Raw genomic sequence first — 27,609 nt, forward strand, 5'->3', positions numbered from 1 at the left:
TTGTTGATTGAGGTGTAATCTTAGTAGCCACAATATCCTTGCCTGTGAAGCCATTTTTATGCAACGCAATGATGGCTGCACGTGTTTCTTTGCAGGTCACCATGGTTAACAATGGAAGAACAATGATTTCAAGCATCACCCTCCTTTTAACATGTCAAGTCTGCCGATTTAACCCAATCAGCCTGACATAATGATCTCCAGCCTTGTGCTCGTCAACATTCTCACCTGAGTTAACAAGACGATTACTGAAATGATCTCAGTAGGTCCTTTAATGACAGCAATGAAATGCAGTGGAAAGGTTTTTTTGGGATTAAGTTAATTTTCATGGCAAAGAAGGACTATGCAATTCATCTGATCACTCTTCATAACATTCTGGAGTATATGCAAATTGCTATTATAAAAACTTAAGCAGCAACTTTTCCAATTTCCAATATTTATGTAATTCTCAAAACTTTTGGCCACGACTGTATATATGAGATTTCTGAAAATGCTAATATTTTACATAATTTTTACATAACTTGTTCATTTAAATGTTAAGATTTTTTTTTATCGATTTTGGATAACACATAAATATCTAGTTGTGTAATTTGTTTTTGCAGCATTGTGAATTTGGCTGCTTTTTCACATTCCATCTCTTGCCAAAATTTCACAGTACGTAGGCAAGCCCTGAACATGAGCAATAACTTGCACATCCAGCAAACAGCTGCTGGAGATAACCACTCTTTGTGGAGATTAGCAGTGTTGACATGGTCTTTTCCAATCCTGAATCAGTCTTGAACTGTCTATGATTTAACACAAACATCGAGGTAGGTTAACCCTTTTTCTTTGGGTTAATGTGGTATATTCATTCTGCTTAGATGGTTGTACAAAAACTGGTTTATTTCTTCCAAATATATGTGTTTTACTTGTCCACAGATTGTGAGTGCTTTTTCACTTCAAAGGACCTGAGCTTCAAAACCAACTCAATTCATGGACAGGTGTGGTACAACTTTTCAAAGAAATCAGCCATCTTCTTCTAATTTGCTGCAACTCCTTTCATAATCATTATTTTTTATTGGATACTGTCAGACTGTGCGGGGACACACTCTCAACTGGTACTACCCAGTTAGCAATTATTTAATGACTTCTTAAAGGATAACTGTCGTATTTTTATTTTTTTTGGAGTATTGGATTATGGTCATTAATATCTCCTTGGTGGCCCTATTTCAACTTTTCACTGTGTATTCAATTACCCCTTAATTCCACATTTTTGTTCCCTGTACTGCCTACTTTTACCTGTGCTTAAAATAGGGTTGCTAGGCATGGTCCGTCTATCTGTTGAAGGACGGAGGACGCAGAAGCAGGCTGCGTGCAAGGTCAGATTACTGACAGCCAGGGAGTGTAAGTTAATGATTAAAGCCAGGTCCTCCCCAGCAGCTGATAACAGTGCCTGGGCTGTGTGCACTTCTCCCTGTCCCTGCGCTTGGCAGACGCTCCCTCACTCAGCAGAGCTGGAGAATGCAGAGTGGAAGCAGCGCACACCAGGGAAGGGAGATCTGCCGTCTGCTCAGTGTATAAATGAAAGCAACATGTGGTAAGAGGACCCCTTTGTGCTGCAGGAGATTAACCCTTTAGGGGGGATGGCTCTGGTTACTGACACTTTTGGGGGGCTATTGTTACTGGCTAGTGAGGGCAAGCGGGATTAGCCTCAGGCTGAGGGCAGTGGCGGCCATCTTAACTGAATAGTGAAATTGCAGTTTTATGCAGACTGGTTGCTAAGGGCTGAATCTTATTAAATATGGGGTAAGTCAGTCAAATATTAACTGATTCTGGAATATCATGTTATTAGTAACTACATATATGAAAATTTTAATTAGGGTCTAAGTGTGACAGTTATCCTTTAAAGCAATAATACAGGAACGGTACAACACAGAGTTATAAGAATATATGTTCCGTATTACAAGGGGGAATGCAAGTACAAGTATTTGCTCCAACGCATGCAAGGCATGTTAGGGGAGGTGACAAGCCCTCTTTTACAATATAGGAGCAGTTTACAAATATATTACATACAACAGCCTGTGTTCTAGAAATCCATACTCAGAAAGTCTGATGAGATGCAATTACATTGTCATGTGCGGTAAGTTTGATCTCCCAACGGTCCTTGTAGCTTATTACCAGAATCCAATCCTTATAAATTACCGTACTACTATAGCACATGGTTGATTTTATCGTACTATACAATATTTAAAATTCAGCAACTAGAAAGAATGCAAAGGAAAAATGTGATAGTGTATCAAGCATTGATATCCTCCTCAAGAAAATCAATGCTTCTCCTCTTAAAACAGATTGGGTAGATGTGTGGTATATAGGATCACATAAAGGTCAAAACTGATCTGGTCTGGTTCTGTTCCCCTTTAAAATGGAATTTTGGAATAAAATGTGAAGATTATACAGATATAATAAATTCTAGGTAACAATAATGGTTTCTTAAAAATTATCAAATGCAATGCATTAATAACCGTATTCGTTCACAGTGGGTGTGGAACTACTGTGTAAGTCTTTGGGCTACTCCTAAGGCTGTTATCCTGGCAGTCCCATGATTTTCACTCTTTACAGGGATTGCACATGAACATTGCAGCAAGGGGAATCACCAGACCCTATCTCCTGGAATAATCTCTGAGAAACAGGTGCAGAGCACAAACTGTAGTCAGGGACAGACTGAGGTCAGGGCAGGCAGAGTACGAGCAATCCGATAAACAGTCCAAGGTCAGGGCAGGCAGCTCAGGTTAAGTACAGAGATCAGGCAGATGTCCAGTCAGGTACAGAAGGGTCAATTCCAAGAAACAGTCAGAAGTCAGTATACAGTACATACAGTACATATAACAGCACACCTTAGGCTACTTTCACACCTGCGTTTAGGTGCGGATCCGTCTGGTATCTGCACAGACGGATCCGCACCTATAATGCAAACGCTTGTATCCGTTCAGAATGGATCAGTTTGCATTACCATGAAAAAAATTAAAAATATTTCATGATAATGGAAATGGATCAGTTTTGACTTACATTGAAAGTCAATGGGAGCGGGTCCGTTTTCAATTGCACCATATTGTGTCAGTAAAAACGGATCCGTCCCCATTGACTTACATTGTAAGTCAGGACGGATCAGTTTAGCTCAGTTTCGTCAGACGGACATCAAAACGCTGCAAGCAGCGTTTTGGTGTCCGCCTCCAGAGCGGAATGGAGGCTGAACGGAGCCAAACTGATGCATTCTGAACGGATCCTTATCCATTCAGAATGCCTTGTGGCTGAACTGATCCGTTTTGGGCCGCTTGTGAGAGCCCTGAAACCGATCTCACAAGCGGACCCTGAAACGCTAGTGTGAAAGCAGCCAAACAGGACACTAGCCAGGCTCACTGGGAAGGAGAGAAGAGCGAGAGGAAGGTCTGTCACCAAAAAATGTACTGTTAACCAGGCAATCCATTGCTTCATTCTGGAGGAATAGTACTTTTAATCCATATGCACATGAGTAAGGGGCTGGCAAATTAAGCAGGAGCAGCAAGGTACACAAAATGTCTTGAGTCCGGCCTTGATGCACTAAACTGCTCATTTGCATTAAAAGAACTTATTCTCCAGAGTGAAACAGCAGAAAGCTAAGTGAAAGATATCATTACGTTTAGCTGAGGTAGCCCTACAAGGTATTGTGCCGGATTCAGGGGCATACCAAGGATGTATGGAGCCCAAAGTAGCATAAATATGAGAAACATATGTTTTTTTTTGTTTTTCCTAATGCCCCGGGATAATGCAGACCGTGATGTCACAATGGTGAATAACATACACAGTGAAGTTACAGCACAGACATAATGTTCACAATGATGTCACAGTACAGTAATAAGGCTCACAGTGATATAGGCATGGTAATGTACAGAAATGAGTCAGTGATGCCACAACACAGAAATAATGCAAAAAGTAATGCACTCTTTATTGGCCATATACATCACAAAGTGCACATATGTCTGAGCGGAGATGGCCCTGTTAGTTATTGATGCCCCATAGCTGCTGCTATGCTTGCTACCCTGGAAGTTACGCCCATGGCCTGGTTTAACAGTGAACTTCCTGGTGCCAGATTGCATTTAAGACCTTAGATTTGTGTTAAGTTGTACTACTTTAACACTACATATTATATTAAACAGTTGCCGGCAGGAGATTTTGTAATTACAGTGCCATTCATTACACAGCCTACACAATAAGCAGAAAAATATAGTAATATAGTCAGGGAAACAGATTTCCATGCTAGAAACGCTAACCTAACACATACAGGGAGTGCAGAATTATTAGGCAAGTTGTATTTTTGAGGATTAATTTTATTATTGAACAACAACCATGTTCTCAATGAACCCAAAAAACTCATTAATATCAAAGCTGAATATTTTTGGAAGTAGTTTTTAGTTTGTTTTTAGTTTTAGCTATTTTAGGGGGATATCTGTGTGTGCAGGTGACTATTACTGTGCATAATTATTAGGCAACTTAACAAAAAACAAATATATACCCATTTCAATTATTTATTTTTACCAGTGAAACCAATATAACATCTCAACATTCACAAATATACATTTCTGACATTCAAAAACAAAACAAAAACAAATCAGTGACCAATATAGCCATCTTTCTTTGCAAGGACACTCAAAAGCCTGCCATCCATGGATTCTGTCAGTGTTTTGATCTGTTCACCATCAACATTGCGTGCAGCAGCAACCACAGCCTCCCAGACACTGTTCAGAGAGGTGTACTGTTTTCCCTCCTTGTAAATCTCACATTTGATGATGGACCACAGGTTCTCAATGGGGTTCAGATCAGGTGAACAAGGAGGCCATGTCATTAGATTTTCTTCTTTTATACCCTTTCTTGCCAGCCACGCTGTGGAGTACTTGGACGCGTGTGATGGAGCATTGTCCTGCATGAAAATCATGTTTTTCTTGAAGGATGCAGACTTCTTCCTGTACCACTGCTTGAAGAAGGTGTCTTCCAGAAACTGGCAGTAGGACTGGGAGTTGAGCTTGACTCCATCCTCAACCCGAAAAGGCCCCACAAGCTCATCTTTGATGATACCAGCCCAAACCAGTACTCCACCTCCACCTTGCTGGTGTCTGAGTCGGACTGGAGCTCTCTGCCCTTTACCAATCCAGCCACGGACCCATCCATCTGGCCCATCAAGACTCACTCTCATTTCATCATAAAACCTTAGAAAAATCAGTCTTGAGATATTTCTTGGCCCAGTCTTGACGTTTCAGCTTGTGTGTCTTGTTCAGTGATGGTCGTCTTTCAGCCTTTCTTACCTTGGCCATGTCTCTGAGTATTGCACACCTTGTGCTTTTGGGCACTCCAGTGATGTTGCAGCTCTGAAATATGGCCAAACTGGTGGCAAGTGGCATCTTGGCAGCTGCACGCTTGACTTTTCTCAGTTCATGGGCAGTTATTTGGCGCCTTGGTTTTTCCACACGCTTCTTGCGACCCTGTTGACTATTTTGAATGAAACGCTTGATTATTGATGATCACGCTTCAGAAGCTTTGCAATTTTAAGAGTGCTGCATCCCTCTGCAAGATATCTCACTATTTTTGACTTTTCTGAGCCTGTCAAGTCCTTCTTTTGACCCATTTTGCCAAAGGAAAGGAAGTTGCCTAATAATTATGCACACCTGATATAGGGTGTTGATGTCATTAGACCACACCCCTTCTCATTACAGAGATGCACATCACCTAATATGCTTAATTGGTAGTAGGCTTTCGAGCCTATACAGCTTGGAGTAAGACAACATGCATAAAGAGGATGATGTGGTCAAAATACTCATTTGCCTAATAATTCTGCACGCAGTGTATGTGGTGGGAGAAGCCTTTGGTTTTTGTGCTGTGTTTTCTGGGATTATTCTCAAGTGTTGCTTTCTGAAACTTTTTTTTGACACTTAATATCATGTGCAACTAGATGACTTGCCCGTAAAACAATGCATTTACTACCTCCCACAGAAAAAAGAAGTTATCCAATGAAAAATATGGAATATGAAAATATTAGTTTTAATAAAATAATGTTTAAGAGGTTGCCCACTCCACCAGTTGCTTCTGCTGACAATAACTGATCACTAGTGTTTCCAGTAGGCTGGATCCCTGGCTCACACAACTTTGTATAAATCAATAGTACAGATGAAAATAAGAAACTCTGTATTACTGTATATCTTAGAAAATAATGTCTTTTTCCACTTATCAGTTTTTTGATACCCCTTTGTAAACTAATAATCCCCAAGATGGAGAGAACGACTGTCAATTTACAAATTGCATGCTGACAATAGAAGTCTATAGAGAAGGGGATTGTGAGCTGAGAGCCCTTCTCGAGACAGAAAAAAATAGTTTAGGAGGAGTGGGGAGAGCTGATATGTGGAAAAAGAGACATTTTCTCAGATATTTTAGAAAGTCTTTTATATTTACCTGTAATATTAATTTATGTTAGGTAAGTGTGTAAAGTTAGTGACCATTTAATGTCATGAACTTGCCTAACCATGATCTGGCGGTATCTGTCTCTGTACCCTGCTGAGTCCATGTAGTGCTGGGAGCTGGAAGTGCGCCAGTCATATGGTTGTTCCTGGATGGCTGTCATACCAACCAGTCTAGCCCTGGCTGGTCACCCTATCAGAGAGCCCAGACCCTGGGTCATTGTTTGTGATTTTGTATTTATCATGGCTCCTGTACTCAGTGCTCATACTCTATTCCTCCTTAGATATCCTCTATATTCCAACTTGGGTTGGCTCCTGAGTAACCTCTTGTCTACTAATTTGGCTTCTATTTTTTTTTTATTCCTGCTAGCTGGCTGTTTTCCCTTTGATCATCCGGGTAGGTTGGCTACCTGTGAGTTTGCATCCATTTTCTGTTGCCATACTCCGCAGATGTAACCTTGGTCCCTAGAAGCCAAGTACCTCCAGCCTCACAGCAGCCTCTGATGAACACCTAGGAGTGTAGAAAGATTTGTAGTGTTTTTTGAGTTTGCTTTCACTGGTTCTGGATGATGACCTGTAGTTTAGTATTATCTTATGGGTAAACCCTCTGAAGGGATGCTACATAAGCTATAACTAAAATGAATTGTCTAAGGGAACATCATATTCTTTGCCTTAAATCATTTGTAAGATTTGTCTAATTTGTTGCATAATTTGTATATTTAAAATATTTTCCAGTAATTGTATCCATACACTCTGGTGCACAAATATAGAAAAAAACGAATATACAAACTATTGTATGGCAACTGAACTGACTTTCTGGCCTGGACATCCCTGGCTGTATTTCTTAAACCATATGTGATGTGGTGAGCAGCAGTATTAATTTTTCATGTGCTTTCTGCCCCTTTCAGTTCCAAGAATCATTAAGACCTAGAGAGTAGCCACAAAAGTAACTGTATTCATAACTGAACTGCAGGGCATAGACTCTGGGTCATCCATCAACCACATCTGTTATAACTGTAAACAGCAACAATAGACAGACATTATACTGCTTAAGCTTCAGGGCATAGCAGCCACAATTTATTTTCTAATACACCATTGTGGTAACTTGAACTGTCCAAAGACAGAAGGCAAATGGGCAGCATACAATCAACTGCAACTTCCTTCTATACTATGTTTTAGATATATAGTATCTGCAGGGAGAGGGAACTGCAGTTTCCATTCAAGTTCTTCTTTCTCATTAAAACATGGCTATTAAAAATGCCTCCATATATGAACTACGGTATTCTCCAAGTTGCCTTTTTCAGCAAATTTTCTATTAATTAGTATCTTAACTGTAACAGATGCTGGATCTCCACTAATCACAACTATTCATGTGCCTTTAGGGGTTGCCACCTTCCCTTATGAGGTCAGATTTTGAATTGCCATGTAGTTACAGTCCCCCATGTTCCATGTCTCTTACTCTTGTTGTGGTGACAGTGGCACTAGTTATGGCAATATACAGTATTCATGAACCAAGACTCTAGGTTAATAAAATGACCCACGAAGAGGCAACTTAAATGGTAAGCTGTATGTTAACAAAGTATAAAACATGATTATCATCGGTAATCCTAGTATGCTATATCTGTAAGCGGTTTAGCTATAGAGTTCATAGGTATCTTTCAGACCCTTGTACATGATAGAGCCCAAGTGCCCCTTTACCTCATAAGATGACACCAGTGTTACAAATGGCACATGGTAAGTGGGATACCCTGTAACATATTTTGCATTGGGGTCCAGAAGTTACTCCATCTGTATGGCTTCTCCAGTTCGCCATAAAAAAGGCTATTAGACATGTAAAATTTAAGAAAAAGAACTGTATCGGACATCCTCAATACTATGCTTTTATCTAACTGCTTTTCAGCATAATTAACATCGCTTCTCAGCGCAATTGATCGTATACCTACCCCTATGCTGCATGCTGTACATGAGGCATTAGTATGCAATTTGATCAAAAAGTATAGGCCCACTCACCGTGATAAGGTTACCTCTTTGAATGGGACCCTATTCTAAATTTGGCGCAGGGCTGCGCGGCAGCACTGCACCAGCAGGCAGGGGGACCCAGTAGTCAAACAGAACCCTCACTGTCTGGCAAAGCCACCATGGCACTGGGCCTCACCAATCCACCTGCACAGCACCAAAGCAACAATGGCCGCCGTGCAGCACTGCATACCCTCCTGGTATCAGCACTCCTCCCCATTCGGCCCAGGTGCTTATAATTAGCAGGAGTCTGCATAACGGTATACATTCCTACCTCTCAGTTGGAGTTCCTGAGAGTATGTGATAAGGTGAGTTCCATACCTGTTCACATGGTGCAGTACTGCACAGTGGCCATTGTTGCTTCGGTGCTGTGCTGGTAGGTTGGTGGGGCCCAGTGCCAGGGTGGCTTTGCCAGACAGCGGGGGTGCTGATTGACTGCTGGGTCCCTCTGCCTGCTGGTGCGGTGCTGTGGCGTCGGTGGTTGCCATGCAGCGCTGCGCCAAATTTAGAATAGGGTCCCATTCAAAGAGGCAACCTTGTCGCGGTGAGTGGGACTATGCTTTTGATCAAATTGTATACTAATGCCTCATGTTAGCATGCAGCATAGAGGTAGGTATACGATAAATTGCGCTGAGAAGCGATGTAAATTATGCTGAGAAGCAGTTATTAGATAAACGCATAGTATTGAGGATGTGCGATCCAATTCTTTTTCTTATATTTTACAAAAAACGGCTATTAGTCCTAGAAAAAGTAGAGGCTCTTCAAATGTTATTTTTTTTTTTGTGGCATTGAATAGTCAAGATCACTATATTTGGAGATTGTCTCCTGCACCAATTAACATTATAATGTTTTAAGAGAATTGACATCAGTAGGAATCCGTTACTGCTTTGTCAGCAGGGTGTAGGAAAATAACAGTTATTGTTACTATTTCTCAAGCGCTGCCTCTAGCCCTGACAGTATATGATTTATCTTTTGCGCCGGAGGAAGGAGATTTATAAGAATATTGACCTGTTCACATATAAATTAATGGAGCATAACTTTTTAGTATTTATTTTTAGCTATACCACAGAAGCTGCCCTTTAAGATGATTCTAAAAAGACAGACATTTTATTATCTAAATAGCAGTCCTTAATTGAGCTATCATTAAAATATCACCATGACATATTGTCTTGTAGATTCTTTTTATCTACTTCCATTTTCTGTTACTTTGTATTCGCTAAGTTTATAACCTCTGCATAGACTCTTTGATGACAAATTAGTTGCAGTATGCAGCAGTTATTCAGGTATTCGTGTTAGGACCTCTTTTACCTTAACATTGCAGAAGTCAGCTGGATTTGAAAGCCGAGTCCCGTAGAAGGACAAGTGTTTTCATGGTTGAGCATTAGCACACCCACCATAACAGAATAAATATCATAAGCAGCTGGGGCCTTTTGTGATGTCATCGTTCCCGGATGTTGAGGGGCCCTATTGTGACATGTGCAGTGTTCAATATGCGCAAATTTTCAAAGGGGATGCCATACTGATTTTCTAGAAGCTGCCACTTTGATTTGTGCTTGGACAGGCTTATCAATCCAATTTATTAGCATTGTGGTGAATGCAGTGGATGACAACCGCAGAAGCCAGCAAGGAAGCATCCTATTCTCCATACAAAATTGGTTGCAGTTTCACTGGAGCACCCGGCTGGATCCTGCTTTCGGAAACCTGGACCAGGTGGAGCAGGTGCAGTGGTCCTAGGAAAGTGTGATACAAGCACATCACGGCAATGTACAGACAGGCTCCATCTCCATCTCCCTGGCCGAAAAATGTATAGCGCATATGGTGTCCCATGGAAGGCTGGGCGGCATAAACACTAAACTGATGTGATGCAACAAGATACAGGAAACTGAAATGTTTTACCACCATCAGAGGTCACTATAGCTCCCTCATGAAGCAATAGGGGGGTGTACTAGTTCACTCATTAAGTCCAGAGGGCATCCCATCATAAACAGGTGAGGTGGCTTGTCTATTCTGCACCTGCCAAAATATGTTGCAACAGTATTCTAATCTACACAAAAGTGCCATTTCAGGCCAGGCCCCTGCCCCTGTGGATGTGTACCTTCTGCCAACACACACACAAACGTTCCCTAACATGCAAATGTGCATGGTTGCACTCTTGACCGACAAGTGAATCTGTCTTGGCTGCCTCCAATGAGCTATACAGCTGAGGCTCTTTGTAATATCATTGTCCCTGATGCTGAAGGGCCCCATTATGACACGCACAGTGTTCCGTATAGGCAAATTTTCATGGAGGATGCCATACTGATTTTCTAAAGCTGGCCATTCTGATTTGCACTTGGACAAAATTGTCAATCTAATGAATTAGCACTGTGCTTAATGGGTTGGACTGCAACAGTGGCTCCAGCATTGAGGAACCCTAGTCTACATTCATGACTGGTTGCATCTGCACCAAAGTACTGGGCTGGATTCTGCTTTTAGAAACCTGAACCAGGTAGGGTAGGTGCGGTAGTCCTGGGAAAGTGCAGGACCAGCACAGCAAGTGTATCAAACAGGTGAAACTTACAGGTGAAACTCGAAAAATTTGAATATCTTGCAAAAGTCAATTTTTTTCAATAATGCAAATTAAAAGGAATTGCATAAATGCAGCTTAACCACCTCCGGACCGCGACGCGTCATGGAGGTGGTTGATTGATTCCTCCTGGACGCGCCGGCGCGTCCTCTCGCGAGACGCGAGATTTCCTGTGAATGCGCGCACACAGGCGCGCGCGTTCACAGGAACGGAAGGTAAGCGAGCGGATCTCCTCCAGCCTGCCAGCGGCGATCGTTCGCTGGCAGGCTGGAGATGTGTTTTTTTTAGCCCCTAACAGGTATATTAGACGCTGTTTTGATAACATCGTCTAATATACCTGCTACCTGGTCCTCTGGTGGTCCCCTTTGTTTGGATCGACCACCAGAGGACACAGGTAGCTCAGTAATATGTAGCACCAAGCACCACACTACACTACACCCCCCCCTCCCCATCACTTATTAACCCCTTATTCACCCCTGATCACCCCAGATCACCCCATATAGACTCCCTGATCACCCCTCTGTCATTGATCACCCCCCTGTCATTGATAACCCGCTGTAAGGCTCCATTCAGACATCCGTATGATTTTTACGGATCCACTGATAGATGGATCGGATCCGCAAAACACATACGGACATCTGAATGGAGCCTTACAGGGGAGTGATCAATGACGGAGGTGATCACCCCATATAGACTCCCTGATCACCCCCCTGTCATTGATCACCCCCCTGTAAGGCTGCATTCAGATGTCCGTATGATTTTTAAGGATCCACTGATACATGGATCGGATCCGCAAAACACATACGGACATCTGAATGCAGCCTTACAGGGGGATGATCAATGACGGGGGTGATCACCCCATATAGACTCCCTGATCACCCCCCTGTCATTGATCACCCCCCTGTAAGGCTGCATTCAGATGTCCGTATGATTTTTACGGATCCACTGATACATGGATCGGATCCGCAAAACGCATACGGACATCTGAATGCAGCCTTACAGGGGGGTGATCAATGACGGGGGTGATCACCCCCCTGTCATTGATCACCCCCCTGTAAGGCTGCATTCAGATGTCCGTATGATTTTTACGGATCCACTGATACATGGATCGGATCCGCAAAACGCATACGGACATCTGAATGCAGCCTTACAGGGGGGTGATCAATGACGGGGGTGATCACCCCATATAGACTCCCTGATCACCCCCCTGTCATTGATCACCCCCCTGTAAGGCTGCATTCAGATGTCCGTATGATTTTTACGGATCCACTGATACATGGATCGGATCCGCAAAACGCATACGGACATCTGAATGCAGCCTTACAGGGGGGTGATCAATGACGGGGGTGATCACCCCATATAGACTCCCCGATCACCCCCCTGTCATTGATCACCCCCCTGTAAGGCTGCATTCAGATGTCCGTATGATTTTTACGGATCCACTGATACATGGATCGGATCCGCAAAACGCATATGGACATCTGAATGCAGCCTTACAGGGGGGTGATCAATGACGGGGGTGATCACCCCATATAGACTCCCTGATCACCCCCCTGTCATTGATCACCCCCCTGTAAGGCTGCATTCAGATGTCCGTATGATTTTTACGGATCCACTGATACATGGATCGGATCCGCAAAACGCATACGGACATCTGAATGCAGCCTTACAGGGGGGTGATCAATGACGGGGGTGATCACCCCATATAGACACCCTGATCACCCCCCTGTCATTGATCACCCCCCTGTCATTGATCACCCCCCTGTAAGGCTGCATTCAGATGTCCGTATGATTTTTACGGATCCACTGATACATGGATCGGATCCGCAAAACGCATACGGACATCTGAATGCAGCCTTACAGGGGGGTGATCAATGACAGGGGGTGATCACCCCATATAGACTCCCTGATCACCCCCCTGTCATTGATCACCCCCCTGTCATTGATCACCCCCCTGTCATTGATCACCCCCCTGTCAGGCTGCATTCAGATGTCCGTATGATTTTTACGGATCCACTGATACATGGATCGGATCCGCAAAACACATACGGACGTCTGAATGGAGCCTTACAGGGGGGTGATCAATGACAGGGGGTGATCACCCCATATAGACTCCCTGATCACCCCCCTGTCATTGATCACCCCCCTGTCATTGATAACCCCCTGTAAGGCTCCATTCAGACATCCGTATGATTTTTACGGATCCACTGATACATGGATCGGATCCGCAAAACACATACGGACGTCTGAATGGAGCCTTATAGGGGAGTGATCAATGACGGAGGTGATCACCCCATATAGACTCCCTGATCACCCCCTGTCATTGATCACCCCCCTGTAAGGCTGCATTCAGATGTCCGTATGATTTTTACGGATCCACTGATACATGGATCGGATCCGAAAAACGCATACGGACATCTGAATGCAGCCTTACAGGGGGGTGATCAATGACGGGGGTGATCACCCCATATAGACTCCCCGATCACCCCCCTGTCATTGATCACCCCCCTGTAAGGCTGCATTCAGATGTCCGTATGATTTTTACGGATCCACTGATACATGGATCGGATCCACAAAACGCATATGGACATCTGAATGCAGCCTTACAGGGGGGTGATCAATGACGGGGGTGATCACCCCATATAGACTCCCTGATCACCCCCCTGTCATTGATCACCCCCCTGTAAGGCTGCATTCAGATGTCCGTATGATTTTTACGGATCCACTGATACATGGATCGGAACCGCAAAACGCATACGGACATCTGAATGCAGCCTTACAGGGGGGTGATCAATAACAGGGGGTGATCACCCCATATAGACTCCCTGATCACCCCCCTGTCATTGATCACCCCCCTGTCATTGATCACCCCCCTGTAAGGCTGCATTCAGATGTCCGTATGATTTTTATGGATCCACTGATACATGGATCGGATCCGCAAAACACATACGGACATCTGAATGGAGCCTTATAGGGGGGTGATCAATGACAGGGGGGTGATCACCCCATATAGACTCCCTGATCACCCTTCTGTCATTGATCACCCCCCTGTCATTGATCACCCACCTGTCATTGATCACCCCCCTGTAAGGCTCCATTCAGACATTTTTTGGCCCAAGTTAGCGGAAATATATATTTTTTTCCTTACAAAGTCTCATATTCCACTAACTTGTGTCAAAAAATAAAATCTCACATGAACTCACCATACCCCTCATGGAATCCAAATGCGTAAAAAATTTTAGACATTTATATTCCAGACTTCTTCTCACGCTATAGGGCCCCTAGAATGCCAGGGCAGTATAAATACCCCACATGTGACCCCATTTCGGAAAGAAGACACCCCAAGGTATTCCGTGAGGGGCATAATTAGTCCATGAAAGATTGAAAACTTTGTCCCAAGTTAGCGGAAAGGGAGACTTTGTGAGAAAAAAAAAATATATATCAATTTCCGCTAACTTGTGCCCAAAAAAATTTTTTTTAATGAACTGGCCATGCCCCTCATTGAATACCTTGGGGTGTCTTCTTTCCAAAATGGGGTCACATGTGGGGTATTTATACTGCCCTGGCATTCTAGGGGCCCTAAAGCGTGAGAATAAGTCTGGGATCCAAATGTCTAAAAATGCCCTCATAAAAGGAATGTGTGGCCCCTTTGCGCATCTAGGCTGCAAAAAAGTGTCACACATCTGGTATCGCCGTATTCAGGAGAAGTTGGGCAATGTGTTTTGGGGTGTCATTTTGCATATACCCATGCTGGGTGAGATAAATATCTTGGTCAAATGCCAACTTTGTATAAAAAATGGGAAAAGTTGTCTTTTGCCGAGATATTTCTCTCGCCCAGCATGAGTATATGTAAAAAGACACACCAAAACACATTGCCCAACTTCTCCTGAATACGGCGATACCACATGTGTGACACTTTTTTGCAGCCTAGGTGGGCAAAGGGGCCCACATTCCAAAGAGCTCCTTTCGGATTTCACAGGTCATTTACCTACTTACCACACATTAGGGCCCCTAGAATGCCAGGGCAGTATAACTACCCCACAAGTGACCCCATTTTGGAAAGAAGACACCCCAAGGTATTCCGTGAGGGGCATGGCGAGTTCCTAGAATTTTTTATTTTTTTTATTTTTTGTCACAAGTTAGCGGAAAATTATGATTTTTTAATTTTTTTTCCTTACAAAGTCTCATATTCCACTAACTTGTGACAAAAAATAAAAACTTCCATGAACTCACTATGCCCATCACGAAATACCTTGGGGTGTCTTCTTTCCAAAATGGGGTCACTTGTGGGGTAGTTATACTGCCCTGGCATTTTAGGGGCGGAATGCGTGAGAAGTGGTTTGAAATCAAAATCTGTAAAAAATGGCCGGTGAAAACCAAAAGGTGCTCTTTGGAATGTGGGCCCCTTTGCCCACCTAGGCTGCAAAAAAGTCACACATCTGGTATCCCCGTACTCAGGAGAAGTTGGGCAATGTGTTTTGGGGTGTCTTTTTATATATACCCATGCTGGGTGAGAGAAATATCTTGGCAAAAGACAACTTTTCCCATTTTTTTATGCAAAGTTGGCATTTGACCGAGATATTTATCTCACCCAGCATGGGTATATGTAAAATGACACCCCAAAACACATTGCCCAACTTCTCCTGAGTACGGGGATACCAGATGTGTGACACTTTTCTGCAGCCTAGGTTGGCAAAGGGGCCCACATTCAAAGAGCACCTTTCGGATTTCACCGGCCATTTTTTACAGATTTTGATTTCAAACTACTTACCACACATTAGGGCCCCTAGAATCCCAGGGCAGTATAACTACCCCACAAGTGACCCCATTTTGGAAAGAAGACACCCCAAGGTATTCGCTGATGGGCATAGTGAGTTCATGGAAGTTTTTATTTTTTGTCACAAGTTAGTGGAATATGAGACTTTGTAAGAAAAAAAAAAAAAATCATCATTTTCCGCTAACTTGTGACAAAAAATAAAAAATTCTAGGAACTCGCCATGCCCCTCACGGAATACCTTGGGGTGTCTTCTTTCCAAAATGGGGTCACTTGTGGGGTAGTTATACTGCCCTGGCATTCTAGGGGCCCAAATGTGTGGGAAGTATTTTGAAATCAAAATGTGTAAAAATGGCCGGTGAAATCCGAAAGGTGCTCTTTGGAATGTGGGCCCCTTTGCCCACCTAGGCTGCAAAAAAGTGTCACACATGTGGTATCTCCGTACTCAGGAGAAGTTGGGCAATGTGTTTTGGGGTGTCATTTTACATATACCCATGCTGGGTGAGATAAATATCTTGGTCAAATGCCAACTTTGTATAAAAAAATTGGAAAAGTTGTCTTTTGCCAAGATATTTCTCTCACCCAGCATGGGTATATGAAAAATGACACCCCAAAACACATTGCCCAACTTCTCCTGACTACGGAGATACCACATGTGTGACACTTTTTTGCAGCCTAGGTGGGCAAAGGGGCCCACATTCCAAAGAGCACCTTTCGGATTTCACCGGCTATTTTTTACAGATTTTGATTTCGATCTACTTACCACACATTTGGGCCCCTAGAATGCCAGGGCAGTATAACTACCCCACAAGTGACCCCATTTTGGAAAGAAGACACCCCAAGGTATTCGCTGATGGGCATAGTGAGTTCATAGAAGTTTTTATTTTTTGTCACAAGTTAGTGGAATATGAGACTTTGTAAGAAAAAATAAATAAAATAAAAAAATAATAATTTTCCGCTAACTTGTGACAAAAAATAAAAAGTTTTATGAACTCACTATGCCCATCAGCTAATACCTTAGGGTGTCTACTTTCCGAAATGTGGTCATTTGTGGGGTGTTTGTACTGTCTGGGCATTGTAGAACCTCAGGAAACATGACAGGTGCTCAGAAAGTCAGAGCTGCTTCAAAAAGCGGAAATTCACATTTTTGTACCATAGTTTGTAAACGCTATAACTTTTACCCAAACCATTTTTTTTTTACCAAAACATTTTTTTTTATCAAAGACATGTAGAACAATAAATTTTGAGCAAAATTTATATATGGATGTCGTTTTTTTTGCAAAATTTTACAACTGAAAGTGAAAAATGTCATTTTTTTGCCAAAAAATCGTTAAATTTCGATTAATAACAAAAAAAGGAAAAATGTCAGCAGCAATGAAATACCACCAAATGAAAGCTCTATTAGTGAGAAGAAGAGGAGGTAAAATTAATTTGGGTGGTAAGTTGCATGACCGAGCAATAAACTGTTAAAGTAGTGTAAAAAGTGGCCTGGTCATTAAAGGGAGTCTGTCACCACATTTGAGCCTATTAGACAGATCCAATAGCGTTATATGTGCCACCCAGAAGTTTAAAACGGTACCTTTGTTGCATATACCGGAGTCTTGTTTCAGCCAAAAATGAACTTTGTAGGTTCTGTAAATGCGCCCTCTCAAGTGCCCAGGGCGGCGTCTCAATCTTCCGAGCCCAAGACCGGACCTCCCCAACGGCTCATAACCCCGCCCTCCGTGTGCCTCTGCCCGCCCGTTTACGCTCCTCCTCTCTCCTTTTCCACTGCGCCGCAGGAGAGAGGAGGAGCGTAAAGGAATATACCCCCAAAAGTTCAAATCCCAAAGTGGGACAAAAAATAAAATGAAAAAAAAGTTGAAAAAATAAAGTTTTCCCCCCAAAAAATTAAAAGTTTCAAGTAAAAATAAACAAAAACGTCATTTTCCCCAAATAAAGTTTAAAAAAAAATTGGTAAAAAATAGGGGGAAAAAAAGTATACATATTAGGTATCGCCGCGTCCGTATCGCCCGGCTCTATAAACATAACCTAACCCCTCAGATGAACACCGTAAAAAATAAAAAATAAAAACTGTGCTAAATAAACCATTTTTTTGTCACCTTACATCACAAAAAGTACAACAGCATGCGATTAAAAAGGCGTTTGCCCACCAAAATAGTACCAATCTAACCGTCACCTCATTCGGCAAAAAATGAGCCCCTACCTGAGACAATCGCCCAAAAAAAAAAAAAAACTATGGCTCAGAATATGGAGACACTAAAACATCATTTGTTTTGTTTGAAAAAAGCTGTTATTGTGTAAAACTTACATAAATAAAAAAAAGTATACATATTTGGTATCGCCAAACCGCAAAGATGAACATAAAATTAAAACTGTGCTAAATAAACCATTTTTTGTCACCTTACATCACAAAAAGTGTAATAGCAAGCGATCAAAAAGTCACACGCACCCCAAAATAGTGCCAATAAAACCGTCATCTCATCCCGCAAAAATCATACCCTACCCAAGGTAAACTCCCAAAAACGTAAAAAATTATGGCTCTATGGAAACACTAAAACATGATTTTTTTTGCTTCAAAAATGAAATCATTGTGTAAAACTTACATAAATAAAAAAAAGTATACATATTAGGTATCACCGCATCCGTGACAACCTGGTCTATAAAAATATCACATGATATAACCTGTCAGGTGAATGTTGTAAATAAAAAAATAAAAAAACGGTGCCAAAACAGCTATTTCTTGTTATCTTGACTCACAAAAAGTGTAATATAGAGCAAACAAAAATCATATGTACCCTAAACTAGTACCAACAATACTGCCACCCTATCCCGTAGTTTCTAAAATGGGGCCACTTTTTTGGAGTTTATACTCTAGGGGTGCATCAGGGGGGCTTCAAATGGGACATGGTGTCAAAAAAAACAGTCCAGCAAAATCTGACTTCCAAAAACCGTATGGCATTCCTTTCCTTCTGCGCTCTGCCGTGTGCCCGTACAGCTGTTTACGACCACATATGGGGTGTTTCTATAAACTACAGAATCAGGGCCATAAATATTGAGTTTGGTTTGGCTGTTAACCCTTGCTTTGTAACCGGAAAAAAAAAATTAAAATGGAAAATCTGCCAAAAAAGTGAAATTTTGAAATTGTATCTCTATTTTCCATTAATTCTTGTGGAACACCTAAAGGGTAAACAAAGTTTGTAAAATCAGTATTGAATACCTGGAGGGGTGTAGTTTATAGAATGGGGTAATTTTTGGGTGGCTTCTATTATGTAAGCCTCGCAAAGTGACTTCAGACCTGAACTGGACCCTAAAAATTGGGTTTTTGAAAATTTCAGAAAAATTTAAAGATTTGCTTCTAAACTTCTAAGCCTTGTGACATCCCCAAAAAATAAAATATAATTCCCAAAATGATCCAAACATAAAGTAATAACTATTTTTGGAGGTATTACTATGTATTATAGAAGTAGAGAAATTGAAACTTGGAAATTTGCAATTTTAAAAAAAAAATTGGGTAAATTTGGTATTTTTTTATAAATAAAAATGATTTTTTTTTAATTTCATTTTACCAGTGTCATGAAGTACAATATGTGACGAAAAAACAATCTCAGAATGGCCTAGATAAGTCAAAGCGTTTTAAAGTTATCAGCACTTAAAGTGACAATGGTCAGATTTGCAAAAAATGGCCTGGTCCTTAAGGTGAAATAGGGCTGAGTCCTTAAGGGGTTAAAGTCCAGAGGGCAATACCTTCATAAATGGGTGAGGTGACTTGTCTGCTCTGCATTTGCCAAAATACACAGACTGACTGCAGCAGTATTCAAATCTGCACAAAAGCACCTTTTTGGTATATGCCCCTCCCCCTCCGGACAAGTAACCCCAGCTGACATACACACACAAATGTTCCCTCAATGTTCCCAGGAGGTAGGCAACCAAGGCTTTTTGTGATGCCAGCATCCCTGGATGCTGAAGGGCCCCATTTTGACAAGCACAGTGTTCCATCTATGCCAGTTTTCATGGGGGATGCCATACTGATTTTCTAAAGACTGCCACTTTCATTTGCATTTGGAAAGACCTGTCAATCCAATAAATTTGTGTTGTGGTGAATAGTTTGAACTGCAATAGCAGCAACCAGCAAGGAGTCTTCTTTGTTTCCATGTACAATTGCTTGCAGCTGCAGTGGAGCACTGGTCTGGAAACCTGGACCTGGTAGGGTGATTGCAGAAGTCCTGCAGTATCATGTTGTCAGCACAGCATATGCCCTCTGGCATAAGAATCTAAAGAATGTATGGCATTTAGTGTTGGTCGAGCACCAAAGTGCTCGTGTAGAACACTTCCCAATGCTCGGGTGCTCTACACAGCACCCGAGCACAATGGAAGTCAATGGGAGAACCCAAGCATTAAACCAGGCACCCCCTGCTCTGAAGAGGGGAGGGTGTCGGGACTCTAGTTTGGCTTAGGAGTCCCTGCTCTGACTCCATATATAGCTATGTCCATATATGGAGTCAGTGCTTGGGGACACCCAGTGTATTTAAATCTAATTTGGCCTCTATTTCTGAAAAGTTTCTGGTGGGATTTGAACTCACAACCCTCTACATTACAGCCAATAATCTTAACCACTACACTATAGGGAAAATTGAAGGAAGGATCCCGGAGACAGATAAATTCCTCTTTCAGCTCTTCTTTATTGTTATGAACAGTAGACAGACATGACCATCATATGCACGGCAAGATTGACGCGTTTCGGGTGTGTACCCTTAGTCGTAACTGAGCTGGATTATCTTTTTCCTTCACTACACTATAGAGCTGCATGGCTAGATACTTTATTTAAAAAAAAAAAAAAAAAACATTTTGACTTCTGCTATATAGGAATACTTACTAGTAGTAAGTATTCCTATACAGCAGAAGTATCATATATATATTTTTCTTTTTAGTAACTGGCCATGTAGCTCTATAGAAAAACAAAACAGACCATAGGTGTCCAATTGGAAAATGGAAAACAGTGTCCACCCAATACAGCCACAAGGGACACCCGTAGTTGTAACTCGGTACTAGCTCCCGAGTGAAACAAGAGAAAAAACAGAAGAACGGAGCTCATAGTACCAATAATAAAAGTATATTTTTATTGTAACATGATTAAAAAGTATATATATGAAGAAATAAATAATATGCCGTTAAAAAGTGAGTGGAAGCAGAAAAAGAGCGCCACCCTGGGATAGCACACGTATCAAATGTAAAAGATAATGGTCAATGGAATAGAGTATATACGGTACAATGACCAAAAAATATCCTAGATAGTAGATGAGTCATCAGTCAAAAGTAAACCTACATGGCAAAAAACTACAGCGGGGTTTGCATTGCAAGTGCAGCATGAATAAAGTAAAGAGCAAACCACAGTAGAGACTAGGTATGAAATATCCTGCGTCAGATGCCGTGTAGGTAAAAAAGGAGCAGAGATTCACCAAAAAAGACCATGTGCTATATCACCCAGGATGATGCTACCCCAACGCGCGTTTCGGCGTGCCTTCGTCCGGGGGTTTCCACTTCCACTCACTTTTTAACGGCATATTATTTATTTCTTCATATATATACTTTTTAATCATGTTACAATAAAAATATATTTTTATTATTGGTACTATGAGCTCCGTTCTCATGTAGCTCTATAGTGTAGTGGTTAACACTCTGGGCTGTAATGTAGAAGGTTGTGAGTTTAAATCCTGTCAGAAATATATATATATGTTTTTAGGCATAATATATTTACATATATTATTATATATTTAGAATATATATTATAATATATGTAAATATATTATGGCTAAAACATCAGTAGTAGTTTCCCACATATTATGCATTCATATATATCAGAAACCAAAACTAGGTTACATGAAAACACAAAAAGCAACAAGTGACATAAACCCCTCTAGCAAAGCTAGCTCAGCAACATGGAAAGACCTATAACAAAACACTGAGACTAATTAGCTATAAATATATATATATTATTGAAATGCATGTTAAAAAAGATCCAAAACGAGATGACAAACGTATAAATACAAAGTGCGGTACACCCCTGGGAGATATAAATTATGGGTATGGCGTAAAGAGGAATGTAGGAAGAGGATACTAAAATTGACCTACTGAATGGGCATCCAACCATATAAAGTGCAGAAGTATGATTGTATCGATAGATAGATTTTTTTTTAAGTAATTACACATTTTTTACAATTACTAAAAAAATATAAAATATATAAATTTAATTTAGCCTCTATTTATGAAAAGTTTCTGCTGGGATTCGAACTCAGAACCTTCTACATTACAGCTCAGAATGTTAACCACTACACTATAGAGCTGCATGGCCTTACTACTAGTAAGTATTCCTATACAGCAGAAGTCTCATATTTTTTATTTTGTTATTATTTTTTTAAAGTAACTGGCAATGCAGCTCTATAGTGTAGTGGTTAACATTCTTGGCTTTAATGTAGAAGGTTGTGAGTTCGAATACTGCCAGGAACTTTTCAGAAATAGAGGCTAAATTAGATTTAGATACACTGACTCGAGCATCGCGCTTGAGCACACGCGCCCAACACTAATGGCACTCCATAGAGTGGAGGGGGGGCAGTGCAGACACTAAACTGATGTCTACCTTAAATATAGGGGCCAAGAGGCAACAAGCACAAATAGTTTCCGAACAGAGGTTGCTGCTTAGTGCCCACCTTGAAGTGATGGGAGGGAGGTGCACACCGATGCACTCTTCAAGTCCAGAGGGCCTTTCCAAAATAATCGGGTGAGGTGGGTTGTCTGTTCTGTGCTTACCAAAATATGCTACAACAGTATTACAATGTGTACAAAAGCACTATTTTGGACCGCGACCATCCCTCTGACGTGCATCCTTGTCTGACCAAAACACAAACACATCCTTACCTGATGTTCAATGTTGCACACCTGACTAATGAATTAATCTATCATGGCTGCCACCAGGGAAGTATACAGCTGGGGTCTTTAGTGATGTCATCATCCCTGGATTCTGAGGAGCCCCACTGTGACATTTGCAGTGCTTCGTATATGCAAATTTTCATGAGGGATGCCATACTGAGCCTGCCACTTTGAATTGCACTTAAAAAACTGTCAATCCAATGAATTAGCACTGCAGTGAATGGATTGGATTGCACAGCGGAAACCAGCAAGGAGGTACTCTAGTCATAGTTGCCTGCAGCTGCACCAAAGCGGGTGGGCTGGATCCTGCTTTTGTAAACCCTGAACCAGGTAGATCGGCTGTTCTGGGCAATCGCAGTACCAGCACTGCATGTGGATTGTACAGACACTGGCCCAAAAATCCATAGAATGTATGATATAAACACGGAAGGGTGGGCGGCACAAACACTAAACTTATGTGAAACTGCAATACAGGGGCCACAAACATTAATGGTTACCCACTGGCAGTGGCCACTCTAGCTCCCCTCTTGAAGCAATGTGGGATACAATGATACACTCTCCAAATTCAAATGGCCATCTCATTAAAAATGGGTGTGATGGCTTATCTGTTCTCTGCTTCCCAAAATATGCTACAACAGTATTCCAATCTGCATAAAACCGCCTTTTCGGCCAATGTCCCTCCCTATATGGATGTGCACCCCGGCCGACACACACATACACAAAAGCTGCACACTTGGCCAAATTATGAATCTGCCATTAGGGGGGTTAACAGGTAAGGCCCTTTGTGAGGTCATTGTGCCTGGATGCTGACACGCACAATGCAAATTGTCATGGGAGATTCCATACTGATTTTCTAGAGGCTGCCACTCTGATTTGCACTTGGACAGACCTCTCAATCCAATGAATTAGTGCTATGGTGAATGGGTTGAATTGCACAGCAGAACTCAGCAAGGTGGAACTCTAGTCTTCACGCATGGAGTGGAGTACCAGCATAGTACGTGGATTATACATACAGGCTCGTTCTCCATCTAACTGAACCAAAAATCCATAGAATGGATGATATTCACACGGAAGGTGGGTGGCACAAACACTAAACTGATGTGAAACTGAAACACAAGGACCAAGAAACAACAAATAGAAATGGTTCCATGCTAGCTCCCCTCTTGAAGCAATGGGGGCTGCAGAGACTCTCCAAGTCCAGAGCATCAACCCATCAGAAATGGGTGAGATGGCTTGTCTGTTCTGCACTTCTCAAAATACGCTGCAGCAGTATTCCAATCTGCACAAATGTGCCTTTTTGAATTATGACCCTCCCCCTATGGACGCATACCATCAGCTGACATATACTCACCCATAAATGTAAAATCATCTGATGTGCATGATTGCACACCCAGCCAACAAATGAAGCTGTAATGGCTGATGCCAGGGGAGGTAAGCAGCCGGGGCCCTTTGTGATGTCATTGTTCCTGGATTCTAATGGGCCCCACTGTGACACGTTCAATAATTTTCATGGGGGATGCCATACTGATTTCTAGACGCTGCCACTTTGATTTGCATTTGGACAAACAGGTTAATCCAGTTAATTAGTGCTGTACAGAATGAGTTGGATTGCAATAATGGAATCCAGTAAGGATACACCCTAGTCTCCACACATAATTGCTTGTGGCTGCTCCAGTGTGCTCATTATTTATCTCCCTGGTCCAAAAATCCACAGAATACATGACATCCCATGGAATCGGACACAGTGCAGACACTAAACTGATGTAAACCTACAACATAAGCCAAGATTGAAAGCCACAAATGGTTCTGCACTGGCAGTAGTTACACTGACGCTTGCCTTGATGTGATAGGGGGAAGAGTGTTGGAGTAGGGTTCCTGTGGATCACCAGATGAGGCCTAATCCCTTTATCATCAATAAAGTTTAATAGGTTTTGAATCAAAGAAATAGACCCTCGTGGCAAATGATTGTCTCCAAAGGCAGACAAAAGTTGATGTTTTTTTCCTGGATCATTGGGGCCCATTATGGAATTGGTGCCTGGGCCCACCAGAGGATCCTCTGGCACCTTGGGTCAGTTCAGCCCAGTTTTCTGGTTTTGGGTGGTGCCTTTTGGCACAGGGGTGTTAGGTCTCTTTCACATGAGCAATACGGCTTGTGTCAGGATCTGTTCAAGAAAAAAAATAGTGCATGTTCAATCCGTTTTTTCTGCTTTCATTGTGTGTGTTTTTTCTGTCTGGATTATATCCGGATTGCATGCCTACAAGAAATGCAGTAGTTTGTTATCAAAGTAATGGTAAGGAAAAGGAAAATGGTAAGGAAAGGTAATGGTAAGAAATATGCCATAGAAATGCTTGTTGCCTGTGGTTTTCACCTCTGGAATTTACCTATCAGAAGAATGGGGGGTCTCTGTGATGGCTGAGATTGCTCTGTATTGTACAAAATTGTACAAAAAGAGCCAAGCAAGCAACGTTCAGCTTTTTCCTTCATTCTCATAAATTCCCACTCTCCAGATAGATTTGAGTCTCAAAAGAACCTCTCTAAGGCCAGTATTACATTAAGCGATTATCCAGGTGACTGTCAGGAGGAAAGAGTTCCTTCCTGGCAATCGCCTGCTCGTCAGTAGAGGAGGCCACTGCTATTACATGTAGCCATCTCCTCCACAGTATAGGGAGGAGCGATCATTATACCACGCTCATCCCCATGCTGACTATTTGTTTGCAGGAAGCGGTCTTCCAGCGGTCTTACACAGCACGATATTCCGCCAGCAAACAATGATTTTTAAGCATGCTTAAAAATCTGGATTGCCCAATGAACGAGCATTTGCTCATTGATCGGGTAATTGGTGGCTGTGTTACACTGCCAGATCATCACTAACGAGCGTTCCTACGAATGCTCGTTACCGATTGACTGGCTGACAATCGGCCAGTGTAGTACTGCCTTAACCTATCAAGCATTTATGGCATATCCTGTTGATTTGCCATAAATGCTCAAGAATAGAGTACTTCTTTAAGACACGAGTGTCTTATTAGACAGTTATAATAGGGTCCACGTTTTCCTGCAGCTTGTGTTCCAAAAGTAAAGTGCTTTTCGTAAAGTTCAAATTAAAAGAGATGAAACTTTCCGGTAAGATACCAAAGTGTTAATAAGGGCCATTCTAATTTTAAAACAAGTATACAGTTATTCTCATTTACATTGCAAAACATTAGCGGGTTTACAGCTCTACTTGGGCCAATTAAGTCATTGACGTATATTACAAAGCATCCTGATCTGAATCAGTCTCAGCTTAAAAGTCAATACATGTCATTGTGAAGTCAGTTATCAGCTGAAACCCAGCAAGTATAGATAGCATGAATAGTCCAAGGCCTGTATTTGTTAGATTAGTTATCCTACAACCGGCAGTGAGTATCTGAAACCAAGGTACAACAAACATATCATCTCATTAACCTCCAGATGCTTCTTAATAAATTAGTCACATCTCCGGCACTCCATGCACCAGAAACGGAAGTCTACGCCAGCTAGGGGCTGCTGTATGCTTCATCTAAAACTTATGCTAGTTTCTGGTGTAAATCAAAGTAAATCCAGCCCCACCCCCTCCCGCTAAGGCTACTTTCAGTCATGGACGGATCCGTTCAGATAATACGACCGTCTGCATCCGTTCAGAACGGATCCGTTTGTATTATCTTTAACATAGCCAAGACGGATCCGTCTAAAACCCCATTGAAAGTCAATGGGGGACGGATTCGTTTTCTATTGTGCCAGATTGTGTCAGTGAAAACGTTTGGCTCAGTTTCATCAAAGCAAAATGGAGACTGAACTGATGCAAACTGATGCATTCTGAGCGGATCCTTTTCCATTCAGAATGCATTAGAATGCAAACTGATCCGTTTTGGACCGCTTGGGAGAGCCCTGAACGGATCTCGCGAACGGAAAGCCAACACGCGAGTGTGAAAGTAGACTAAGCCTGTTCCTTGTCTCACCCCTTTTCTAAAGCTTAAAAGCTTGGAAAGTTGCAAATTATGGTGCAAATCTGGCATTCCCCATAATTTGGGACTTTTTTACGCCCCAATAGTGGCATAAATGCCTTAGCAAATGTCGCTCAGTAACTCTTTTCTGTGAGTCAGTACGGTTACAGTGATACCAAATTTCTAGTTTTTTATTTGCATATTCAAATTCTGATACCCATAACTTTTTTACATTTCCAGCTGTCTGAGGGAATTTTTTTCTGGGCGATCTGTAATTTTTCTTAATACCATTTTGGGGTATATATGACTTTTTGATCACTTTTTATTCTTTTTTTTGGTGCGGAGGGGGGGGGGGGGGTGGTTGAGAGCAACCAATAGCTATATAGATTTTTTTTTTTGTTACGGCATTTACTGTACTGGATAAATACTTTAATACAATAATAATGATGTTTTTTTTTTACTCATCTTTTTGCTCCCCTAGGGACTTGAGTCACTTCCACCATAGACTGCAATGGTTCTTAATAGAAAGAGTTTAATAGCCTTAATATGGAAGACATTGTAACAATGGCAGTTGGCAGCCACCAGCTGTACCTCAGTCGAACTGCACACAAGGCTCCTCCTCTCCGTTGCAGGCTCCAGATCTGCTTACCTGCACTGTCGCAGGCGGCGACAGCTTCAGTTGCACCTTGCAGGAGCCGCACGCGTCCTGTTTCTTTAAGGGTTCGTGCACGCACCTGATTCTGCCTTCTCTCCAATCCCGGCCAGGCACCACCTTTATAAGGGTGCTTCCTCCTTCCTGTGATACCTGAACAATATTGTAGTTTTCTACAGCGAAGGTTCCAGCTTGTAGTTCCTGTGTTGTTGTCCTGCTTCCATTAAGGGAAATTGTGGAATCTGCACACCTTAGT

At 42.0% G+C, this 27,609-nt stretch overlaps 1 long non-coding RNA gene across 1 annotated transcript; it reads left to right on the forward strand.

The window, feature by feature from the left end:
* Window positions 1-727: 727 nt before the first annotated feature.
* On the forward strand, window positions 728-27,287 carry LOC120988821. Its single transcript, XR_005776185.1, has 3 exons — window positions 728-806; window positions 9,796-10,462; window positions 27,183-27,287. It is a non-coding gene; the product is annotated as an uncharacterized LOC120988821 (long non-coding RNA).
* The last annotated feature ends 322 nt before the right edge of the window (window positions 27,288-27,609 follow it).

This window comes from Bufo bufo, chromosome 2 (genome assembly GCF_905171765.1).
Source record: "Bufo bufo chromosome 2, aBufBuf1.1, whole genome shotgun sequence".
In the NCBI taxonomy this organism is placed as follows: Eukaryota; Metazoa; Chordata; class Amphibia; order Anura; family Bufonidae; genus Bufo; species Bufo bufo.